Source organism: Odocoileus virginianus, chromosome 5 (genome assembly GCF_023699985.2).
Source record: "Odocoileus virginianus isolate 20LAN1187 ecotype Illinois chromosome 5, Ovbor_1.2, whole genome shotgun sequence".
In the NCBI taxonomy this organism is placed as follows: Eukaryota; Metazoa; Chordata; class Mammalia; order Artiodactyla; family Cervidae; genus Odocoileus; species Odocoileus virginianus.
In genome coordinates, this window is record NC_069678.1 from 13,720,718 (window position 1) to 13,743,550 (window position 22,833).

Genomic DNA, 22,833 nt, shown 5'->3' on the forward strand with positions numbered 1-22,833 from the left:
TAAATAAAATAATGCACATTCTGATGTCTTATATAGGGACACAAATTACTTATGTATGTGTTATACTTTTCTGTTTTGATAAAAAATTTGCAAGTGAAAGATGAAAAATGGTGTTTTCTTGTTTCATAACTGATACTTTTATCATGATTCACAGTTTAAAAACAGAAAAGGCTTTCCTCTGGGAATAGAATGGATATCAGTAACACACAGATTACACACTTTACTATGTTCTCTAACCCCTTCCACCTCCTCTACAATAGTGAACATTGTGGGAACTTCTAAAAAGTCAGTTCTCCCTCACAAATCAGTAACATTTATCAGGAGAGGAATCTGAAGCTCAGAGAGGTAAAGCCACTTGTTTAGCGTATATACGAGTTGCCCAGGATTCTCTAGCCAATAATGGGAGAACCAGAAATTGAGACCCGCTGTCTGACTGCAGAGTTCAGTCCTTCTTTACACCATAAGGAAATTCTGGGGACAAGGGCAGGGCAGGGTCACCATGTTGAAGCCTGTTTCACATGAGGCAGCATCTGCAGTATACCAGCCTCCCTCCATACAGAGTGTGTAAACAGCTTGAAACCACAGAGGTCACCGGCCGCAGGCCGCAGGGATCCCAGTGAGCCTCCTCTCCTGTGTCTGCAGATGGCGCTAGAGCTCAGCTGTCCCTGAATGATGGGGCAATGGAGGGCTGTCCTGGCCTCACACTCACCCTTCATGTTCTTCTCAGCCTGGGAGTAGAAGAAGGAAGGAGGTTGAGGGGTAAATACTGGGTGGAGAGAAGGGCCTCAGGTTGTGGACGCTACTCCCAAGAAACAGGAAACAGGAAGATAAGATACCACTCTTAAGACTGAAAAACAACAAGAACTTAAGATGGCAGCTGCAGTAGCTGAGTAGAGCAGGACAGATATTTGCCTTTTGAAGTTTAATAGTGATTTTCCTATTCTGAGGGCTGGGATGGCCTGACCTGTTACCAAAAACGAGGCTGATTTGGAACATGAGGGTCTAGGTGGAGAATCAGCCACTGCAAAAAGAACTATGAAAAGTCTCTCCTTGCTTGACGGGCTAAAGGACAAACATATATATATCTATACACACACACACATATATACATATATACATACACATTTTTGATGATTTGACAGAGATTTAATTTTCATGGACAGAGGAGCCTGACAGGCTACAGTCCATGGGGTCGTGAAGAGTTGGACATGACTGAGTGATTTTCACTTTCAAGGAGGAGCCCTGCGACACTATTTTTCATAGTTCTGGAGGTTAGAAGTTCAAGAGCATGATGTTGGCAGGTTTGGTTTCTTCTGAGAACTCTCCTCTTGGCTTGCAGATGGCCAAATTCTTGCTAATTTCTCATATGGTCTTTTAGGCATATGTGTCTCTTTGAGTATCCAAATTTCCTCTTCTTTTAAGTACGCAGTCATATTGGATTAGCACAAGCTTTAAGGCCTCATTTTCATCTAATTTACCTTAGTATCCTTAAAAGATAAAAAATTTAGGTATAAATCTAACAAAGTAGGTACCAGATCTATATGAGGAAAATTATAGAAATTTTATAAGTTAAAGAAGAACTAAATAGAGAGATATTCCATGTTCATGGATAGGATTCAACACCCCAGGATGTCAGTTCTTCACATCTTGATCTATAGATTCATTGCAATTCCAATTAAAACCCCAGAAAAATACCTTGTGAATATTGATAAACAAATTCTAAAGTTTATTTGGAAAAATAAAAACCCAGAATAACCAACACAATATTGAAAGTGAACAAAGTTGAAGGACTAACACTACTCAACTTCGTGACTTAAACAAAGCTATAGTAATCTAGACAACACAGCAATGGCAAAACAATACACAAATGCATCAATGAAAATAGACTAGAGAGCCCAGAAATAGTCAGCTTATCTTTGACAAGGCAGCAAAGGTAACACAGTAGAGCAATGACAGTCTTCACAAATAGTGCCAGGACAGGGGAGGCAGTCCTAAGATGGCAGAGGAATAGGATGGGGAGACCAATCTCTTCCCTACAAATTCATTGAAAGAACATTTGAACACTGAGCAAATTCCACAAAACAACTTCTGAATGCTGGCAGAGGACATCAGGCACCCAGAAAGGCAGCCCATTGTCTTCGAAAGGAGTTAGAACAAAATATAAAAGATAAAAAGAGAGACAAAAGAGTTAGGGATGGAGACCCGTCCCAGGAAGGGAGTCTTAAAAGAGGAGAAGTTTCCAAACACCAGCAAACCCTCTCACTGGCGGGTCTGTGGGGAGTTCTGGAATCTCAGAGGGCAACATAACTGGGAGGAAAAATAATTATATAAATAAATAAAACCCACAGGTTACATGCCTAATGGCAACTCCCAGCAGAAAAGTAGCCCAGACGCTTGCATCCTCCACCAGCAAGCGGGGGCTGAACTTGGAAGGCGGGCTGCATTGCCTAGGGTAAGGACCCAGCCTGAATGCCCTGAGGGCAATCTGAGGGAGCTAACATGAGATAGCAACCCAAACTGTGGGATAGCCAGAGAGAGAGAAAAAAGAGAGAGAGAGAGAAAAAAGAGAGAGAGAGAACTACCCCGCAAAAATCCCTAACCTAAGGCACTGCTGGGCCACTCACAGAACAAAGGACTGAGCCAACACCAGAGGAGAGCTAGCTGGCAGCGGACTGGCCCATCGCCCACTGGAGGCAGGGAGGCGGGGAGGCAGGCGGGTGGCAGACAGAGCCGGAAAGGGGCAATCTCGGCCCCAGAGACGGCATCCTCTACAAAACTGTGAGCAGGCTCCCAGTTGCTAACCAAGACTTCCTGGGATTCTGGACGGATGACATCCGCCGGGAGGGTCACAGCCAGAGATCAGCTCCCCAGAAGAGAGATGCCGTACACCTGAGACAGCGTACCCGCTGCGCACCCAGGAAACCGAGTGGCTGGGACGGGGGAGGCAAAAAGACACCCCCCTCCCCCACCAGGAGAGAGTGCGCTGGCCAAGCACCTGGTCGCCTGAGCTGCTCGGACCTGGCAAGGGCACAAAATGCAGACCCAAACATTTTTGTGCCTTTGTGGAGTACCCGAGAACCCTAACCTGAGTGGCTTAGACCCGAGAAGTGCACACAACCCAGGGCCTGCTTTAGACAGTTCCCCTGCAGAGCAACCTGGAGCCTGAGCAGTGTAGACCGGGAAAGCACACACACCGTGAGCGGGGGCAAACCCAGGGTGGCTGAGACACTGCGAGCACGCCACACACGCCAGTGATATTTGTTCGCAGTGTGTCTCCCTCCCCACAGCACGACTGAACATGTGAGCCTAAATAAGTGACCACCTTCGTCCCCTTGTGTCAGGGCAGAAATTAGACACTGAAGAGACCTGCACACAGAATAACCTAAAATAAACAGAGGGAACCGATTTGGAAGTGACAGGTGCAACAGATCAAAACCCTGTATTTAGCACCGACTACACTGGAAGGGGCCTGTAGATCTTGAGAAGTATAAGCTGGAACAAGGAACTATCTGAATCTGAACTGACCCCACATTGCCCACAACAGCTCCAGAGAAATTCCTAGATATATTTTTACTATTGTCATTTTTAAAGTTTTAAAACGTTAAAAAAAATTTTAAGTCCTTTATCACTCCTTTAATTTTCATTTTTATAACCTACTATTACCTTGCAAAAAAAAAGGTTCTATTTTTAAAGCAAACTTCATATATATTTTTTATAATTTTTGTCATTTTGTTTTGTCTTTTTAATATTGTATTTTTGAGAATCTAACCTCTACTCTAGATTTTTAATCTTTGCTTTTTGGTATTTGTTATCAATTTTGTACCTTTAAGAATCCAATCTTCAATACTCATTTTTACTTAGGAGTGTGATTACTGGCTTGATTACTCTCTCCCCCTTTTGACTCTCCTTTTTCTCCCCCTGGTCACCTCTATCTCCTCCCTTCCCCCTTCTATTCTCTACCCAACTCTGTGAATTTCTTTATGTGTTCTGGGCTGTGGAGAACACTTAGGGAACTGATTACTGCCTATATCTATCTCTCTCCTTTTGATTCCCCCTTTTCTCCTCCTGATCACTTCTATCTCTTTCCTCCCTCTTCTCTTCTCTGGAACTCCGTGAACCTCTCTGAGGGTTCCAGACTGTGGAGAGCACATAGGGAGTTGATTACTGGCTTAATTGCTCTCTCCTCTTTTGATTCCCCGTCTTCTCCTTCTGGTCACCTCTATCTTCTTCCTCCCTGTTCTCTTCTCCATGTAACTCTGTGAACCTCTCCAGGTGTCCCTCACTGTGGAGAATCTTTTCACCATTAATCTTTTCACCATTATCATCAGTGCTGTATAGATGGAGAAGTCTTGAGGCTACTGTAAGAATAAGATGGAAAACCAGAGACAGGAGTCTTAAGTCCAAAACCTGAGAACACCAGAGAACTCCTGACTCCAGGAAACATCAATTGATAAGAGCTCATCTAAAAGTCTCCACACCTACACTGAAGCCAAGCATCACCCAAGAGCCAACAAGTTTCAGAGCAAGACATACCATGCAAATTCTCCAGCAACGCAGGAACATAGCCCTGAGCTTAGTCACACCAAACCCATAGACATCTCAAAACTCACTACTGGACACTTCATTGCACTCCAGAGAGAAGAAACCCGGCTCCACCCACCAGAACACCAACGCAGGCTTCCCTATCCAGGAAAACTTGACAAGACACTCGGTCAACCCCAGCCACAGGGAAGAACCTCCACAATAAAGAGGAACAACCAACTGCCAGAATACAGAAAGGTCACCCCAAACACAGAGGGGATAGGGAGTCTACCTGAAAAAAAAAAATACAGAATAATGATAGTAAAAATGATCCAAAATCTTGAAAACAAAATGGAGTTATAGGTAAATAGCCTGGAGACAAGGATTGAGAAGATGCAAGAAATGTTTAACAAGGACTTAGAAGAAATAAAAAAGAGTCACTATATAATAAATAATGCAATAAGTGAGATAAAAAACACTCTGGAGGGAGCCAACACAGAATAATGGAGGCAGAAGATAGGATAAGTGAGGTAGAAGATAGAATGGTAGAAATAAATGAAGCAGAGAGGAAAAAAGATAGCTCGGGCCTGGTGCACTGGGAAGACCCAGAGGAATCGGGTGGAGAGGGAGGTGGGAGGGGGGATCGGGATGGGGAATACATGTAAATCCATGGCTGATTCTTGTCAATGTATGGCAAAAGCCACTACAATATTGTAAAGTAATTAGCCTCCTAATTACTAATAAAATTACTAATTACTAATAAAAATAAATGGAAAAAACAAAAAAATAAAGACTTCATAGTACTATTAAAAAATTCTGCAAAGTTAAAAAAATAATAATAAAGTAAAAGAAATGAGCACGACCTCAGGGATCTCTGGGACGATGTTAAATGCCCCAATATTCGAATCATAGGAGTCCCAGAAGAAGAACAAAAGAAAGGCCATGAGAAAATACTTGAGGAGATAATAGTTGAAAACTTCCCTAAAATGGGGAAGGAAATAGTCACCTAAGTTCAAGAAACCCAGAGAGCCCCAAACAGGATAAACCTAAGGTGAAACACCCCAAGACACTTATTAATCAAATTAACAAAGATCAAACACAAAGAATAAATATTAAAAGCAGCAAGGGAAAAACAACAAATAATACACAAGGGGATTCCCATAAGGGTAACAGCTGATCTTTCAATAGAAACTCTTCAGGCCAGAAGGGAATGGCAGGACATACTTAAAGTGATGAAAGAGAAAAACCTACAACCCAGATTACTTGTACCAAGCAAGGAGCTCATTCAATTATGAAGGAGAATTCAAAAGCTTTACAGACAAGCAAAAGCTGAGAGAATTCAGCACCACCAAACCAGCTCTTCAACAAATGTTAAAGGATCTTCTCTAGACAGGAAACACAGAAAGAGTGTATAAACTCGAACCCAAAACAACAAAATAAATGGCAATGGAATCATACTTATCAATAATTACCTTAAATGTAAATGGATTGAATGCTCCAACCAAAAGACAAATCCTGGCTGAATGGATACAAAAACAAGACCCCTATATATGCTGTCTACAAGAGACCCACCTCAAAGCAAGGGACACATACGGACAAAGTGAAGGGCTGGAAAAAGATATTCCACGCAAATGGAGACCAGAAGAAAGCAGGAGTAGCAATACTCATATCAGATAAAATAGACTTTAAAATAAAGGCTGTAAAAAGAGACAAAGAAGGACACTACTTAATGATCAAAGGATCAATCCAAGAAGATATAACAATTATAAATATATATGCACCTAACATAGGAGCACCACAATATGTAAGGCAAATGCTAAGTATGAAAGGGGAAATTAACAATAACACAATAATAGTGGGAGACTTTACTACCCCACTCACACCCATGGATAGACCAACTAAACAGAAAATTAACTAGGAAATAGAAACTTTAAATGATACAATGGACCAGTTAGACCTAATTGATATCTATAGGACATTTCGCCCCAAAACAATGAATTTCACCTTTTTCTCAAGTGCACACGGAACCTTCTCCAGGATAGATCACACCCTGGGCCCCTAAATTTAGCCTTGGTAAATTTAAAAAAAGTGAAATAATTCCAAGCATCTTTTCTGACCACAACGCAGTAATATTAGATGTCAATTACAGGAGAAAAACTATTAAAAATTCCAACATATGGAGGCTGAACAACACGCTTCTGAATAACCAACAAATCACAGAAGAAATCAAAAAAGAAATCAAAATATGCACAGAAACAAATTTTTAAATGTGAATTTTTTCCTGATAAGAATCCATGGTAATCAATAATCTAGTTTGATTATATGAAATTTGAAAAACATTGAAAAATTATATAGAAGAATAAAAATCACTTGTTATCACACATCACAAAGCTAGCTATCAAAATATTCCATTTTTCCCAGTCCTATTGAGATATTGTTGATTTATAGGACATGTAAGCTAGTGTTTATGTGATTATGAAACACATAATATTGTGAAATAATTAGTACAATGAGGTTAGTCAAACTTCCATCCCCACATAATTACTCTTTTTTTTTTTTTTTTTTGGAAATAAGAAGTAAAAGGTATCCTTTTAACAGCTTGCAAGTATATATAAAGCCTTTCCTTCTCCAGGTTCTTTACTGTCTGAGCCATCAGGGAAATCCCAAGAATACTGGAAAGGGTAGCCATTCCCTTCTCCAGGAGATCTTCCCAACCCAGGGATTGAACATGGATCTTCCTACACTATGGGCAGTTTCTTTACCAGCTTTGCTACCAGGTAGGCCCATATATAATTGTTAATTATTGTCACCATGCTGTACATTAGATCCAAAGGACTTATTCATTTTGTAAGTGGAAATTTGTACATTTTGACCAACATCTCCCCAATCTCCTCCATCCTGACTCCTGGTAAGCATCATTCTACCATGTTTCTATGAGTTTGGCTTTTTAAAATTTCACATATAAGCAAGAACATATAGTATCTGTTTTTCTCTGCCTGACTTGCTAGTATAATGCCTTCAAGGTCCATCTATCTTGTTACAAATAGCAGGATTTTCTTCTTATTTATGGCTGAACAACTTTTCCTTATGTATACTACATTTTTCTTCATCCATTGTTCTGTTGGTGGACATTTAGGTTTCCTTCTTGTGGTTTGTGCAAATAAGGCTGCAATGAACATGGGGAGGTGGATATCTCCTCCAGGTAGTGATATCATTTCCTTTGGCTATACACGCAGAAATACATTTGATAGATCATGTGATAGTTTTAGGGCTTCCCAGGTGGCGCTAGTGGTAAAGAACCCGCTTGCCGGTGCAGGAGACTTAAGAGACTCAGATTTGATCCCTGGGTCGGGAAGAACCCCTGGAGAAGAGCATGGCATCCCACTCCAGTGTGCTTGTCTGGAGAATCCCATAGACAGAGGAATCTGAAGGGCTACAGTCCATAGTGTTGCAAAGAGTCAGACACAGCCAAAGTAGCTTAGCACATGGTAGTTTTATTTACTTATTATTATGTTTTCTTTTTTAATCTACAATTTTATTCATTAAAAAATTTTTTTTTTGGCTGCAAGGCTTGCAGGATCTTTTTTTTTAAATTTTATTTTTTTCATTTATTTTTATTAGTTGGAGGCTAATTACTTTACAATATTGTAGTGGTTTTTGTCATACACTGACATGAATCAGCCATGGATTTACATGTGTTCCCCATCCCGATCCCCCCTCCCACATCCCTCCCCATCCCATCCCTCTGGATCTTCCCAGTGCACCAGCCCCGAGCACTTGTCTCATGCATCCAACCTGGGCTGGTGGTCTGTTTCACCCTGGATAGTATACTTGTTTCAATGCTATTCTCTCAGAAAATCCCACCCTCGCCTTCTCCCACAGAGTCCAAAAGTCTGTTCTGTACATCTGTGTCTCTTTTTCTGTTTTGCATATAGGGTTATCGTTACCATCTTTCTAAATTCCATATATATGCGTGAGTATACGGTATTGATGTTTTTCTTTCTGGCTTACTTCACTCTGTATAATGGGCTCCAGTTTCATCCACCTCATGAGAACTGATTCAAATGTGTTTTTTTTTAATGGCTGAGTAATATTCCATTGTGTATATGTACCACAGCTTTCTTATCCATTCATCTGCTGATGGGCATCTAGGTTGCTTCCATGTCCTGGCTATTATAAACAGTGCTGGGATGAACATTGGGGTGCATGTGTCTCTTTCAGATCTGGTTTCCTCAGTGTGTATGCCCAGGAGTGGGATTGCTGGGTCATATAGCAGTTCTATTTCCAGTTTTTTAAGGAATCTCCACATTGTTCTCCATAGTGGCTGTACTAGTTTGCATTCCCACCAACAATGGAACAGGGTTCCCTTTTCTCCACACCCTCTCCAGCATTTATTGCTTGTAGACTTTTGGATAGAAGCCATTCTGACTGGCGTGTAGTGGTACCTCACTGTGGTTTTGATTTGTATTTCTCTAATAATGAGTGATGTTGAGCATCTTGTCATGTGTTTGTTAGCCATCTGTATTTCTTCTTTGGAGAAATGTCTGTTTAGTTCTTTGGCCCATTTTTTGATCGGGTCATTTATTTTTCTGGAACTGAGCTGCAGGAGTTGTGTGTATATTTATATGCATAGAAATGAATGAAAATGAAAACACAACAACCCAAAACCTATGGGACACTGTAAAAGCAGTGCTAAGGGGAAGGTTCATAGCATTACAGGCTTAACTCAAGAAGCAAGAAAAAAGTCAAATAAATAACCTAACTCTACATCTAAAGCAACTAGAGAAGGAAGAAATGAAGAACCCCAGGGTTAGTAGAAGGAAAGAAATTTTAAAAATTAGGGCAGAAATAAATGCAAAAGAAACAAAAGAGACCATAGCAAAAATCAACAAAGCTAAAAGCTGTTTTTTTGTTTATTTTTTTTGAAGAGCATTCATAGTTTTTTTGTGGTGGCTGTACCAATTTACTTTTATCAACTCTACATAATGGTTCCTTTTTTTCTGTAGCTATAAACTCATCAATAGTTGTTGTCTCTTGTCTTTTTGATAATAGCCATTCTAACAGGTGTGAGGGTCATTTGTATGTCTTCTTTGTAAAAATGTCTATTCAGATATTCAATTATTTTTAATTATATTGTTAGTTTTTTGCCATTGAGTTGTATGAGTTATTTATAAAGGTTGTATATTAACCCTTTATCAGATATATTTTGAATTTTTTAAAAAACAATACCATTCAGTAGGTTAGGTTTTCATCTTGATGGTGATCTCCTTTGCTGTACACAAGCTTTTAGGTATTATGTGGTCCCACTTATTTATTTTTTCTTTTATTGCTTTTGCCTTTAGCATCAGATTAAAGAAATCATCACCAAGATCTATATCAATGGGATTACTGCTTATGTTCTCTTCTAGAAATTTTATGGTTTCAGGCCTTGTGTTTAAGTCTTTAGCCCATTTTAAGCTAATTTTTGTGTATGGTATGAAATAATGGTCATTTCACATGTGGCTGTGCAGTTTTCCCAACACCATTTATTGAAGAGATTGTCCTTTCCCCACTGTATATTCTTGGGTCCCTTTTTAATAATTAATTAACTGTATATGCATGCATTTATTTTTTGGCTCTCAGTTCTGATTATTGATCTGTGCCTTTCTTTATGTTAACATCATACTGTTTTAGTTCCTATAGCTTTGTAATATATTATGAAATCAGGCAGTGTGGTGTCTCCTGGCTTGTCCTTCTTTCTCAATACTGCTTTTGCTCTTTGGGTGTGTGTTTCCATAAATGTCAGTATTACCTGTTCTATTTCTTTGAAAAAAATCACAGGAATTTTGGTAGAGATTGCACTGAATCTATAGATTGTTTTGGGTAGTGTAGACAATTTAGCAATATTGATTCACCCATTATATGAGTGATGTAATTTTTTTTTTTAATTTTTATTAGTTGGAGGCTAATTACTTTACATCATTACAGTAGTTTTTGTTATACATTGATATGAATTAGCCATGGATTTACATGTACTCCCCATCCCAGGCCCCCCGCCCACCTCCCTCTCCACCCGATCCCTCTGGGTCTTCCCAGTGCACCAGGCCCGAGCACTTGTCTCATGTACCCAACCTGGGCTGGTTATCCATTTCACCCTAGATAATATACATGTTTCAATGCTGTTCTCCTGAAACATCCCACCCTCGCCTTCTCCCAGAGTCCACAAGTCTGTTCCATACATCTGAGTCTCTTTTTCTGTTTTGCATATAGGGTTATCGTTACCATCTTTCTAAAGTCCATATATATGTGTTAGTATACTGTAATGGTCTTTATCTTTCTGGCTTACTTCGCTCTGTATAATGGGCTCCAGTTTCATCCATCTCATTAGAACTGATTCAAATGAATTCTTTCTAATGGCTGAGTAATATTCCATGGTGTATATGTACCACAGCTTCCTCATCCATTCGTCTGCTGATGGGCATCTGGGTTGCTTCCATGTCCTGGCTATTATAAACAGTGCTGCGATGAACATTGGGGTGCATGTGGCTCTTTCAGATCTGGTTTCCTTGGTGTGTATGCCCAGAAGTAGGATTGCTGGGTCATATGGCAGTTCTATTTCCAGCTTTTTAAGAAATCTCCACACTGTTTTCCATAGTGGCTGTACTAATTTGCATTCCCACCAACAGTGTAAGAGGGTTCCCTTTTCTCCACACCCTCTCCAGCATTTATTGCTTGTAGACTTTTGGATAGCAGCCATCCTGACTGGCGTATAATGGTACCTCATTGTGGTTTTGATTTGCATTTCTCTGATAATGAGTCTAAAGACTACCAGAAAATTACTAGAGCTAATCAACGAATACAGTCAAGTTGCAGGATATAAAATTAACACACAGAAATCTCCTGCATTCCTATACACTAACAATGAGAAAACAGAAAGAGAAATTAAGGAAACAATACCATTCACCATTGCAACAAAAAGAATAAAATACTTAGGAGTATATCTACCTAAAGAAACAAAAGACCTATACATAGAAAACTATAAAACACTGATGAAAGAAATCAAAGAGGACACAAGCAGATGGAGAAATATACCGTGTTCATGGATTGGAAGAATCAATATTGTCAAAATGGCTATACTACCCAAAGTAATCTATAGATTCAATGCAATCCCTATCAAACTACCAACAGTATTTTTCACAGAACTAGAACAAATAATTTCACAATTTGTATGGAAATACAAAAAACCTCGAATAGCCAAAGTAATCCTGAGAAAGAAGAATGGAACTGGAGGAATCAATCTGCCTGACTTCAGACTCTACTACAAAGCCACAGTCATCAAGACAGTATGGTACTGGCACAAAGACAGAAATATAGATCAGTGGAACAGAATAGAAAGCCCAGAGATAAGTCCACGAACCTATGGTCACCTTATCTTCGACAAAGGAGGCAAGGATATACAATGGAAAAAAGATAACCTCTTTAACAAGTGGTGCTGGGAAAACTGGTCAACCACTTGTAAAAGAATGAAACTAGAACACTTTCTAACACCATACACAAAAATAAACTCAAAATGGATTAAAGATCTAAATGTAAGACCAGAAACTATCAAACTCCTAGAGGAGAACATAGGCAAAACACTCTCTGACATAAATCACAGCAGGATCCTCTATGACCCACATCCCAGAATTTCAGAAATAAAAGCAAAAATAAACAAATGGGACCTAATGAAACTTAAAAGCTTTTGCACAACAAAGGAAACTATAAGCAAGGTGAAAAGACAGCCCTCAGATTGGGAGAAAATAATAGCAAACGAAGCAACAGACAAAGGATTAATCTCAAAAATATACAAGCAACTCCTCCAGCTCAACTCCAGAAAAATAAATGACCCAATCAAAAAATGGGCCAAAGAACTCAACAGACATTTCTCCAAGGAAGACATACTAGTTTCATGGCTAACAAACACATGAAAACATGCTCAACATCACTCATTATCAGAGTGATGTAATTTTTTTCATTTATTTGTGTCTTCTTCAATGTCTTTCATTAATGTATTATAGTTTGCAATATACAGGTCTTTCACCTCTTTGGTTAAATTTATCCCTAGGTGTTTTATTCTTTTTGGTAGAGTTATGTGTGTGTGTGTTAGTCGCTCAGTTGTGTCCAACTTTTTGTGACCACATGGACTGTAGCTTGTCAGGCTCCTCTGTCCAAGGGATTCTCCAGGCAAGAATACTGAAGTAGGTTGCCACTTCCTTCTCCAGATGCAGTTATATGAGGGACTGTTTTCTTAATTTCTCTTTTTGATAAGTGTTATTAATGTATACAAACACAGCATTTTTGTGTACTGATTTTTAATTCTGCAACTTTACTGAATTTGTTTATCATTTCTAACAGTTTCTTGATGGAGTCATTAGAGTTTTCTATATATAATATTTTGTCATCTGCAAATAGTGACATTTTTACTTCTTCTTTTCTAATTTTGATGACTTTTACTTCTCTTTATTTCCTAACTGCTCTAGCCAGAACTTCCAATACTATGTTGAATAAAAGTGATGACAGTGGGCATCCTTGTTTTTTTCTTGACTTTAGACTGAAAACTTTCAGCTTTTCACTGTTAAGTATAATGTCAGCTGTGTGCTTGTCATATATATATGGCCTTTATTATGTTGAGGTACATTCCATCTATAGTTAATTTGCCAAGAGTTTTAAAAGTCATAAGTGAATATTAACTTTTATCAGAAGCTTCTTATGTATCTACTGAGATGATCCTATAAACATTATTCTTCAATTTGGTGAAGTGGTATATCACATTGATTGATTTGTGAGTATTGAACCATCTTTGATATCTTGGGATAAATTCTACTTGATAAATTCTACTTTTAATGTATTGCTGAATTCAGTTTGCTAATATTTTGTTGAGGATTTTTGCATCTATGTTCATCAGTGATATTAACTCACAACTTTTTTTTTCTGTAATATCTTTGTCTGATTTTGGTGTCAGGGTGCTGCTTACCCTGCAGAATGAGTTCAGAAGCTTTTCTCCCACTTTGATTTTTTGGAATAGTTTGAGAAGGATAGTTGTTAACTCGTCTTTAAATGTTTGGTAGAAGTCACTTGTGAGGTATTTTGGTCTTGGACTTTTGCTTTTTGGGGTTTTGTTTCATTACTGATACAATTTTATTACTGGTAATTGTTCTGTTCATACTTTATATTTCTTCCTGATACATTCTTTGGAGATTGCACATTTGTAGGAATTTGTTCATTTCTTCTAGACTGTCCATTCTATTAGTGTATAGTTGTTTGCATTATGCTCTTATAATCCTTGCTATTTCTGTGGTGTCAGTTGTAACTTCTTTTTCATTTCTTATTTGTGCCTACATTCTTTTCTTGATGAGTCTGGCTAAAAGTTTACCCATTTGGTTTCTTTTTAAAGACCAAGCTGTTATTTCATCGATCTTTTATATTGTTTTTTAGTCTCTATTTTCTGCTCTGCTCTTTATTATTCTTTCCTTCTAACTTTGGGTTTTGTATGTACTTTTTTTTAGTTTCTTCAGGTATAAAGTTAGGTTGTTTATTTGAACTTTTCCTTGTTTCCTGTAGTAGGCTTGTAGTGCTATAAAGTTCCTTCTTAGAACTGGTTTTGCTGCATCCCATAAATTATGAATCATTGTATTTTCACTTGTCTCCAAGTAGTTTTTGATTTCTTTTTAAATTTCTTCAGTGACTCTTGTTGATTAGTAGCATGTTGTTTAGTCTCCACATGTTTGTGTGTTCTTTTTTTTTTTTGTAGTTTTTTTCTTGTAGTTGATTTCTAGTCTCATAGCATTGTAGTCAGAAAAAGATGCTTGATATGATTTCAGTTTCCTTAAATTTACTGAGACTGGTTTTGTGGCTAGAATATTATCTGTCCTGGAGAATGCTTCATGCACAGTTGAAAAGAATGTGTATTCTGCTACTTTGGGATGGAATGTTCTCTCTAGATCTATACATCCATCTGATTTAATGTGTTATTTAAGGTCAGAGTATCCTTATTGATTTCCAAAAAAACCAGCTTTTAGCTTTGTTGGTTTTTGCTATGGTCTCTTTAGTTTCTTTTGCATTTATTTCTGCCCTAATTTTTAAGATTTCTTTCCTTCTACTGACCCTGGGGTTCTTCATCTCTTCCTTCTCTAATTGCTTTAGGTGTAGAGATAGGTTATTTATTTGACTTTTTTCTTGTTTTTTGAGGTAAGCCTGTCTATTTGGATGATTTTTTCATTGATGTAAGTTTGGTGTTAGAGTCCCCTCCTATTATTGTATTACTGTCAGTCTCTCCTTTCATGTGCGTTAATATTTGTTTTAGGTTCTCCTTTTTTGGGACAAATGCATTTATTAATATGGTTGCTATATCTCTTCCTAAAATTGACACTTTTATTATTATATAATGTCCTTCTTTGTCTCTTCTTACAGTCTTCATTTTAAACTATATTTTGTCTTATACAAGTATTGCTACCCTAGCTTCTTTTTGTTTTCATTTGCATGCAATACCTTTTCCCTTCTCCTCATTTTGATTCTGTGGTATTTAGAGCCTAAGTGAACCTCTTGCAGACATCATATATATGGATCCTTCTTTTGGGGATATCCATCCAGTCACTCTATGTCTTTTGATTGGAGCTTTTAGTGCATATATAATTATAGTAAGTATTTATAGTTATATACTCATTGCCATATTGTTAATTGTTTTGTTGGTTGTTTTTGTAGTTCTTTTTTACTTACTTTTTGTTTTTTAGCTCTCTTGTCTTGTTTGAGACTATCTTTAGTATTATGATTGGATTATTTTCTCTTTCTGTGTGTAAATCTATTATGGATTTTTGTCATGTGATTACCATGAGGCTTATATGTGTATGAGACATATATATTGGCATTTGTGTATGTGTGTGTGTGTGTATATATATATATATATACATATATATATATATATAAAATTTTAAGTTGCTTATCTCTAGGTTCAAATGCATTTTAGCAATCCTGCATTTGTATTCTCCTCCCCTCATTATTGGAGAAGGAAATGGCAACCCACTCCAATGTTCTTGCCTGGAGAATCCCAGGGATGGGGGAACCTGGTGGGCTTCCGTCTATGGGGTCGCACAGAGTCGGACACGACTGAAGTGACTTAGCAGCAGCAGCTGCCCCTCATTATTACTGTTTTTGATATAATATTTTACATCTGATTTGTGTATACCTTCACTAGCTTTGTTCATAGTGATGCTTCCTAAGGCCCACTTGACTTCATGCTTCAGGGTGTCTGGCTCTAGGTGAGTGAACACACCATTGTGATTATCTGGGTCATGAAAATCATTTTTGTACAGTTCTTCTGTGTATTCTTGCCACCTCTTCTTAATATCTTCTGCTTCTGTTAGGTCCATACCATTTCTGTCCTTTATTGAGCCCATCTTTGCATGAAATGTTCCCTTGATACCTCTAATTTTCTTGAAGAGATCTCTAGTCTTTCCCATTCTATTGTTTTCCTCTATTTCTTTGCACTGATCACTGAAGAAGGCTTTCTTATCTCTCCTTGCTATTCTTTGAAACTCTGCATTCAAATGAGTATATATTTCCTTTTCTCCTTTGCTTTTGGCTTCTCTTCTTTTCACAGCTATTTGTAAGTCCTCTTCAGACAGCCGTTTTGCTGTTTTGCATTTATTTTCTTGGGGATTGTCTTGATCCCTGTCTCCTGTACAATGTTACGAACCTCCATCCATAGTTCATCAGGCACTCTGTCTATCAAATCTAGTCCCTTAAATCTATTTCTCACTTCAACAGTATAATCATAAGGGGTTTGAAACTCTATAAGTCTTTGCCCTGCTTCATTCTTCACTCCAAGGCCAAATTTACCTGTTACTCCAGGTGTTTCTTGACTTCCTACTTTTGCATTCCAGTCCCCCATAATGAAAAGGACATCTTTTTTGGGTGTTAATTCTAGAAGGTCTTGTAGGTCTTCACAGAACCGTTCAACTGCAGCTACTTCAGCATTACTGGTCGGGGCATAGACTCAGATTACTATGATATTGAATGGTTTGCCTTGGAAATGAACAGAGATCATTCTTCATTTTTGAGATTGCATCCAAGTACTGCATTTCAGACTCTTTTGTTGACTATGATGGCTACTCCATTTCTTCTAAGGGATTCTTACCCACAGTAGTGGATATAATGATCATCTGAGATTGAACCATTCCAGTTCATCTTAGTTCGCTGATTCCTAAAATGTCGATGTTCACTCTTGCCATCTCCTGTTTGATCATTTCCAATTTGCCTTGACTCATGGACCTAACATTCCAGGTTCCTATGCAATATTGTTATTTACAGCACTGGACTTTACTTCCATCACCAGACACATCCACGACTGGGTGTTTTTTTTTCTTTGGCTCTGTCTCTTCATTCTTTCTTGAGTTACTTCTCCACTGATCTCCAGTAGCATACTGGGCATCTACTGACCTAGGGAGTTCATCCTTCAGTGTCCTATCTTTCTGCCTTTTCATATTGTTCATGGGGTTCTTAAGGCAGGAATACTGAAGTGGTTTTCCATTCCCTTCTCCAGTGGACCACATTTTGTCAGAACTCTCCACAATGACCCGTCCATCTTGGATGGCCCTACACGACAAGGCTCATAATTTCATTGAGTTAGACAAGGCTGTGGTTCATGTGATCAGATTAGTTTTCTGTGATTGTGATTTTCAGTCTGTCTGCCCTCTGATGGGGAAGGATAAGAAGGTTATGAAAGCTTCCCGATGGGATAGACTGACTGAGGGGGATATTGGGTCTTGTTCTGATGGGCGGAGCCATGCTCAGTAAATCTTTAATCCAATTTTCTGTTGATGGATGGAGTTGGGTTCCCTCCCTGTTATTTACCTGGGGCCAAACTATGGTGGAGGTGATGAAGATAATGCTGACATCCCTCAAAATACCCCATGCATGTACTCCCACAGTCCATGCTCCCAACCCTGCAGCAGGCCACCACCCACCCATGCCTTTGCTGGAGACTCCTGGGCACTCACAGGCAAGTCTCCTGTGTGGTCACTGTTCCTTTCTCCTGGGTCCTGGTGCACAAGGTTTCGTTGTGCCCTCCATGAGTTTATTTCCCAGTCCTATGTAAATTCTGGCAGGTCTATGGTGGAGTTAATGGCGACTGCCTCCAAGAGGACTTATGCCATACCAACACCCAGAGCCCCGTCCCTGTGGCAGATCACTGCCAACCCGTACCTCCACAGGAGACACTCAAACACAGTTCTGTCTCAGTCTCTGTGGGGTCCCTGGGTCCTGGTGCACACAAGGTTTGTTTGAGCCCTCTGAGCATCTCTGGTGGGAATGGGGTTTGATTCTAAATGCGAATTCGCCCCTCCTACTGTCTTGCTGGGGCTTCTCCTTTGCCCTTGGACCTGGGGTATCTCCTCACAGATGCTCCAGTGCCTACTGTCTTACTGGGGTTTCTCTGACCTTGGACGTGGGGTATCTCCTCTCGGCTGCTCGCCACTCCTTTGATTGTGTGGATCACGATAAACTGTGGAAAATTCTGAAAGAGATGGGAATGCCAGACCACCTGACCTGCCTCTTGAGAAATCTGTATGCAGGTCAGGAAGCAACAGTCAGAACTGGATAATGGAACAACAGACTGGTTCCAAATAGGAAAAGGAGTATGTCAAGGCTGTATATCGTCACCCTGCTTATTTAACTTATATGCAGAGTACATCATGAGAAACGCTGGGCTTGGTGAATCACAAGCAAGAATCAAGATTGCTGAGAGAAATATTAATAACCTCAGATATGCAGATGACACCACCCTTTTGGCAGAAAGTGAGGAAGAACTAAAGAGCCTCTTGATGAAAGTGAAAGAGGAGAGTGAAAAAGTTGGCTTAAAGCTCAACATTCAGAAAATTAAGATCATGGCATCTGGTCCCATCACTTCATGGCAAATAGATGAGGAAACAGTGGAAACAGTGGCTGACCTTATTTTGGGGGGCTCCAAAATCACTACAGATGGTGACTGCAGCCATGAAATTAAAAGACGCTTACTCCTTGGAAGGAAAGTGATGACCAACTTAGATAGCATATTAAAAAGCAGAGACATTACTTTGCCAACAGAGGTTCGTCTCGTCAAAGCTACAGTTTTTCCAGTAGTCAAGTATGGATGTGACAGTTGGACTCTAAAGAAAGCTGAGTGCTGAAGAATTGATGCTCTTGAACTGTGGTGTTGGAGAAGATTCTTGAGAGTCCCTTGGACTGCAAGGAGATCCAACCAGTCCATCTTAAAGGAAATCAGTCCTGAATGTTCATTGGAAGGACTGATGTTCAAGCTGAAATTCAATACTTTGGTCACCTGATGCAAAGAGCTGACTCATTGAAAAGGCCCTGATGCTGGGAAAGATTGAAGGCGAGAGGAGAAGGGGACAACAGAGGATGAGATGATTGGATGGTATCACTGACTCAGTGGACTTGAGTTTGAGTAAACTCTGGGAGTTGGTGATGGACAGGGAGGCCTGGCGTGCTGCAGAGTCAGACCTGACTGAGCAACTGAACTGAACTGAACTAACTACTTATTGTGAATATAGATAATTTTTTTTTTTACTACTTTTGTATTTTACCTTTCTTCCTGGCTTTGTGTATGGATGATATCCTATCTTTTCTATATATCTGCCTTTGCTGATTAGATTTTTCCTTTTGTAGTTTTTATATTTCTAGTTGTGGTCTTTTCTTATTTTGCTTAGAGAAGTTCCTTTAACATTTGTTGTAAAGCTGCTTTGTTGGTGCTGAACTCTTTTAGAACTTGCTTGCCAACAAAACTTTTGATTTCTCCATCAAATCTGAGTGAGAGCCTTACCAGGTAACATGTTCTTGGTTGTAGGATTTCCCCTTTCATCACTTTGTCATGCCACACCCTCTGACCAACAATTTCTGCTGAAAAATCAACTGATAGTCTTATGTGATTTCCTCTGCACATAACTTGTGGCCTTTTCCTTGTTGCTTTTAATAGTCTCTTTTTATCTTTAATTTTTTCTGTTTTAATTACTGTATGTCTTGGTGTAAGTTTCTTTGGGTTATCATCCTTGGTGCTCTGTTTTTTCTGGAACTGTATGCATGTGACATTTTTCAGATTAGGGAACTTTTCAGCTATTACGTCTTCAAGTATATTCTACAACCCTTTCTCTTTCTTTTATTCTTTTGGGACCCCCTGTAATGTGAATGCTAGTATGCTTGATGTTGTCTCAGAAGTCTCTTAAATAATCTTAATTTAAATATTTTTCTTTTGTCTATTAAGCTTGAGTGATTTCCACTCTTCTCTTTCCTTGTTTGCTAAGTTTTTTTTTTTTTGTAGCATCTAATCTATTATTGACTCCTTATAGTGTAATTTTTAGTTTAGTATTATGCTTTTCAGTTCTGTTTGATTCTTTTTTAAAAAAATTATTTGTTCAATATCTCACTGCGTTCATACATTTTTTCTTCTGAACTAAAAATTATACTATAAGGAATCAACAATAGGTTAGAATATTTAATGTTCATAGACCCTGTTCAGTTTAAACATATAAAGATGTACTTTACTATTTTTATTCCTAAATAGTATCCCTTCATGTAGATAGACTATAATTTATTTAGTCAATATAATATAGTGGTCAAGATCAGGGACCTTAGAATCTGACTCCAACATTTGAATCATAGCTTTGCCCACTTAATAGCTATGTGACCTGGGGCAAGTTTATTAACTTATCAGTGTTGCAGTTTCCTGGGAATAATAATGATATTTGTATACTAGCATTTGCAGGTTAATTTTTGAGACTTGACTTGCATACTTGTTTTAGAGGACAGCCTAGATTAGGTACATCTTGCCTCAATCTTATGATGAGTGCTATAGATAAAACAGATCAGGGAGGAGTGAGGAGGTGCCAGAAGAAGGGCGCAGTATTAAATAGGGGGGATAGGAAGACAAAATTTGTGCAAAGACCTGAAGAAGGTAAGGGGATGAGACGTATAGATGCTGGAATAAGAGAAATATAGGCAGAAACAAAGACTCTGAGGCAGGAGCATGACTGTTGTATTAAAGGTATAGCAAAAAGCCCAATTGTCCTTGAGTGGATTAATGAAAGAAGGGAGTGTGGGAGATGGGGTCAGGTGGTGTAGGGCCTTACAGGAAAAGTGGGAGTGAAAGAAGAATACTCAGCTAAGGAGTAATGAAATGAAACATGTTTGAAGGGGTCACTCTTTTTTTTTTTTTGTCTTCATTTCTTTATTTAGTAAGGAACTTTAGCAAGTTAAAATAACAGAACATACTTGAAACACCAATAGGTATATCTCAAACAGTATTTTTTGTGGCCCATGTAAACAATTGTAGATAAACCTTTATACAATCAAATTTTTTTTTGTTATTAGATTTTGTCCTTTATTCTAACACATTTCAGTCAGCTAATCAAATTAAATATTTGAGCAAGTCTGATTCCCAATTAAAATACAGTGTACCTACAGAGAATTGATGCTTTTGAACTGTGGTGTTGGAGAAGACTCTTTTTTTTTTAAATTTTTTTTCCATTTATTTTTATTAGTTGGAGGCTAATTACTTTACAACATTGCAGTGGTTTTTGTCATACATTGAAATGAATTAGCCATGGATTTACATGTATTCCCCATCCCGGTCCCCCCTCCCACCTCCCTCTCCACCCCATCCCTCTGGGTCTTCCCAGTGCACCAGGCCTGAGCACTTGTCTCATGCATCCAACCTGGGCTGGTGATCTGTTTCACCCTAGATATACATATTTCGATGCTGGTCTCTTGAAACATCCCGCCCTCGCCTTCTCCCACAGAGTCCACAAGTCTGTTCTATACATCTGAGTCTCTTTTTCTTTTTTTGCATATAAGGTTATCGTTACCATCTTTCTAAATTCCATATATATGTGTTAGTATACTGTAATGGTCTTTATCTTTCTGGCTTACTTCGCTCTGTATAATGGGCTCCAGTTTCACCCATCTCATTAGAACTGATTCAAATGAATTCTTTTTAATGGCTGAGTAATATCCCATGGTGTATATGTACCACAGCTTCCTCATCCATTCGTCTGCTGATGGGCATCTAGGTTGCTTCCATGACCTGGCTATTATAAACAGTGCTGCGATGAACATTGGGGTGCACGTGTCTCTTTCGGATCTGGTTTCCTCAGTGTGTATGCCTAGAAGTGGTATTGCTGGGTCATATGGCAGATCTATTTCCAGCTTTTTAAGGAATCTCCACACTGTTTTCCATAGTGGCTGTACTAATTTGCTTTCCGACCAACAGTGTAAGAGGGTTCCCTTTTCTCCACACCCTCTCCAGCATTTATTGCTTGTAGACTTTTGGATAGCAGCCATCCTGACTGGCGTGTAATGGTACCTCATTGTGGTTTTGATTTGCATTTCTCTGATAATGAGTGATGTTGAGCATCTTTTTATGTGTTTTTTTGCCATCCGTATGTCTTCCTTGGAGAAATGTCTGTTTAGTTCTTTGGCCCATTTTTTGATTGGGTCATTTATTTTTCTGGAATTGAGCTGCAGGAGTTGCTTGTATATTTTTGAGATTAATCCTTTGTCTGTTGCTTCATTTGCTATTATTTTCTCCCAATCTGAGAGCTGTCTTTTCACCTTGCTTGTAGTTTCCTTTGTTGTGCAAAAGCTTTTAAGTTTCATTAGGTCCCATTTGTTTATTTTTGCTTTTGTTTCTAAAATTCTGGGATGTGTGTCATAGAGGATCCTGCTGTGATTTATGTCAGAGAGTGTTTTGCCTATGTTCTCCTCTAGGAGTTTTATAGTTTCTGGTCTTACGTTTAGATCTTTAATCCATTTTGAGTTTATTTTTGTGTATGGTGTTAGAAAGTGTTCTAGTTTCATTCTTTTACAAGTGGTTGACCAGTTTTCCCAGCACCACTTGTTAAAGAGGTTGTCTTTTTTCCATTGTATATCCTTGCCTCCTTTGTCAAAGATAAGGTGACCATAGGTTCGCAGATTTATCTCTGGGCTTTCTATTCTGTTCCATTGATCTATATTTCTGTCTTTGTGCGAGTACCATACTGTCTTGATGACTGTGGCTTTGTAGTATAGTCTGAAGTCAGGCAGGTTGATTCCTCCAGTTCCATTCTTCTTTCTCAAGGTTACTGTGGCTATTCGAGGTTTTTTGTATTTCCATACAAATTGTGAAATTATTTGTTCTAGTTCTGTGAAATATACCGTTGGTAGTTTGATAGGGATTGCATTGAATCTATAGATTGCTTTGGGTAGAATAGCCATTTTGACAATATTGATTGTTCCAATCCATGAACACGGTATATTTCTCCATCTGTT

General features: G+C 38.7%; 1 long non-coding RNA gene across 2 annotated transcripts in view; it reads left to right on the forward strand.

Moving 5' to 3' along the window:
* Positions 1-22,833, forward strand: part of LOC110142058 (uncharacterized) — a 163,148-nt gene that overhangs the window by 47,850 nt on the left and 92,465 nt on the right. The window lies entirely within an intron of this gene.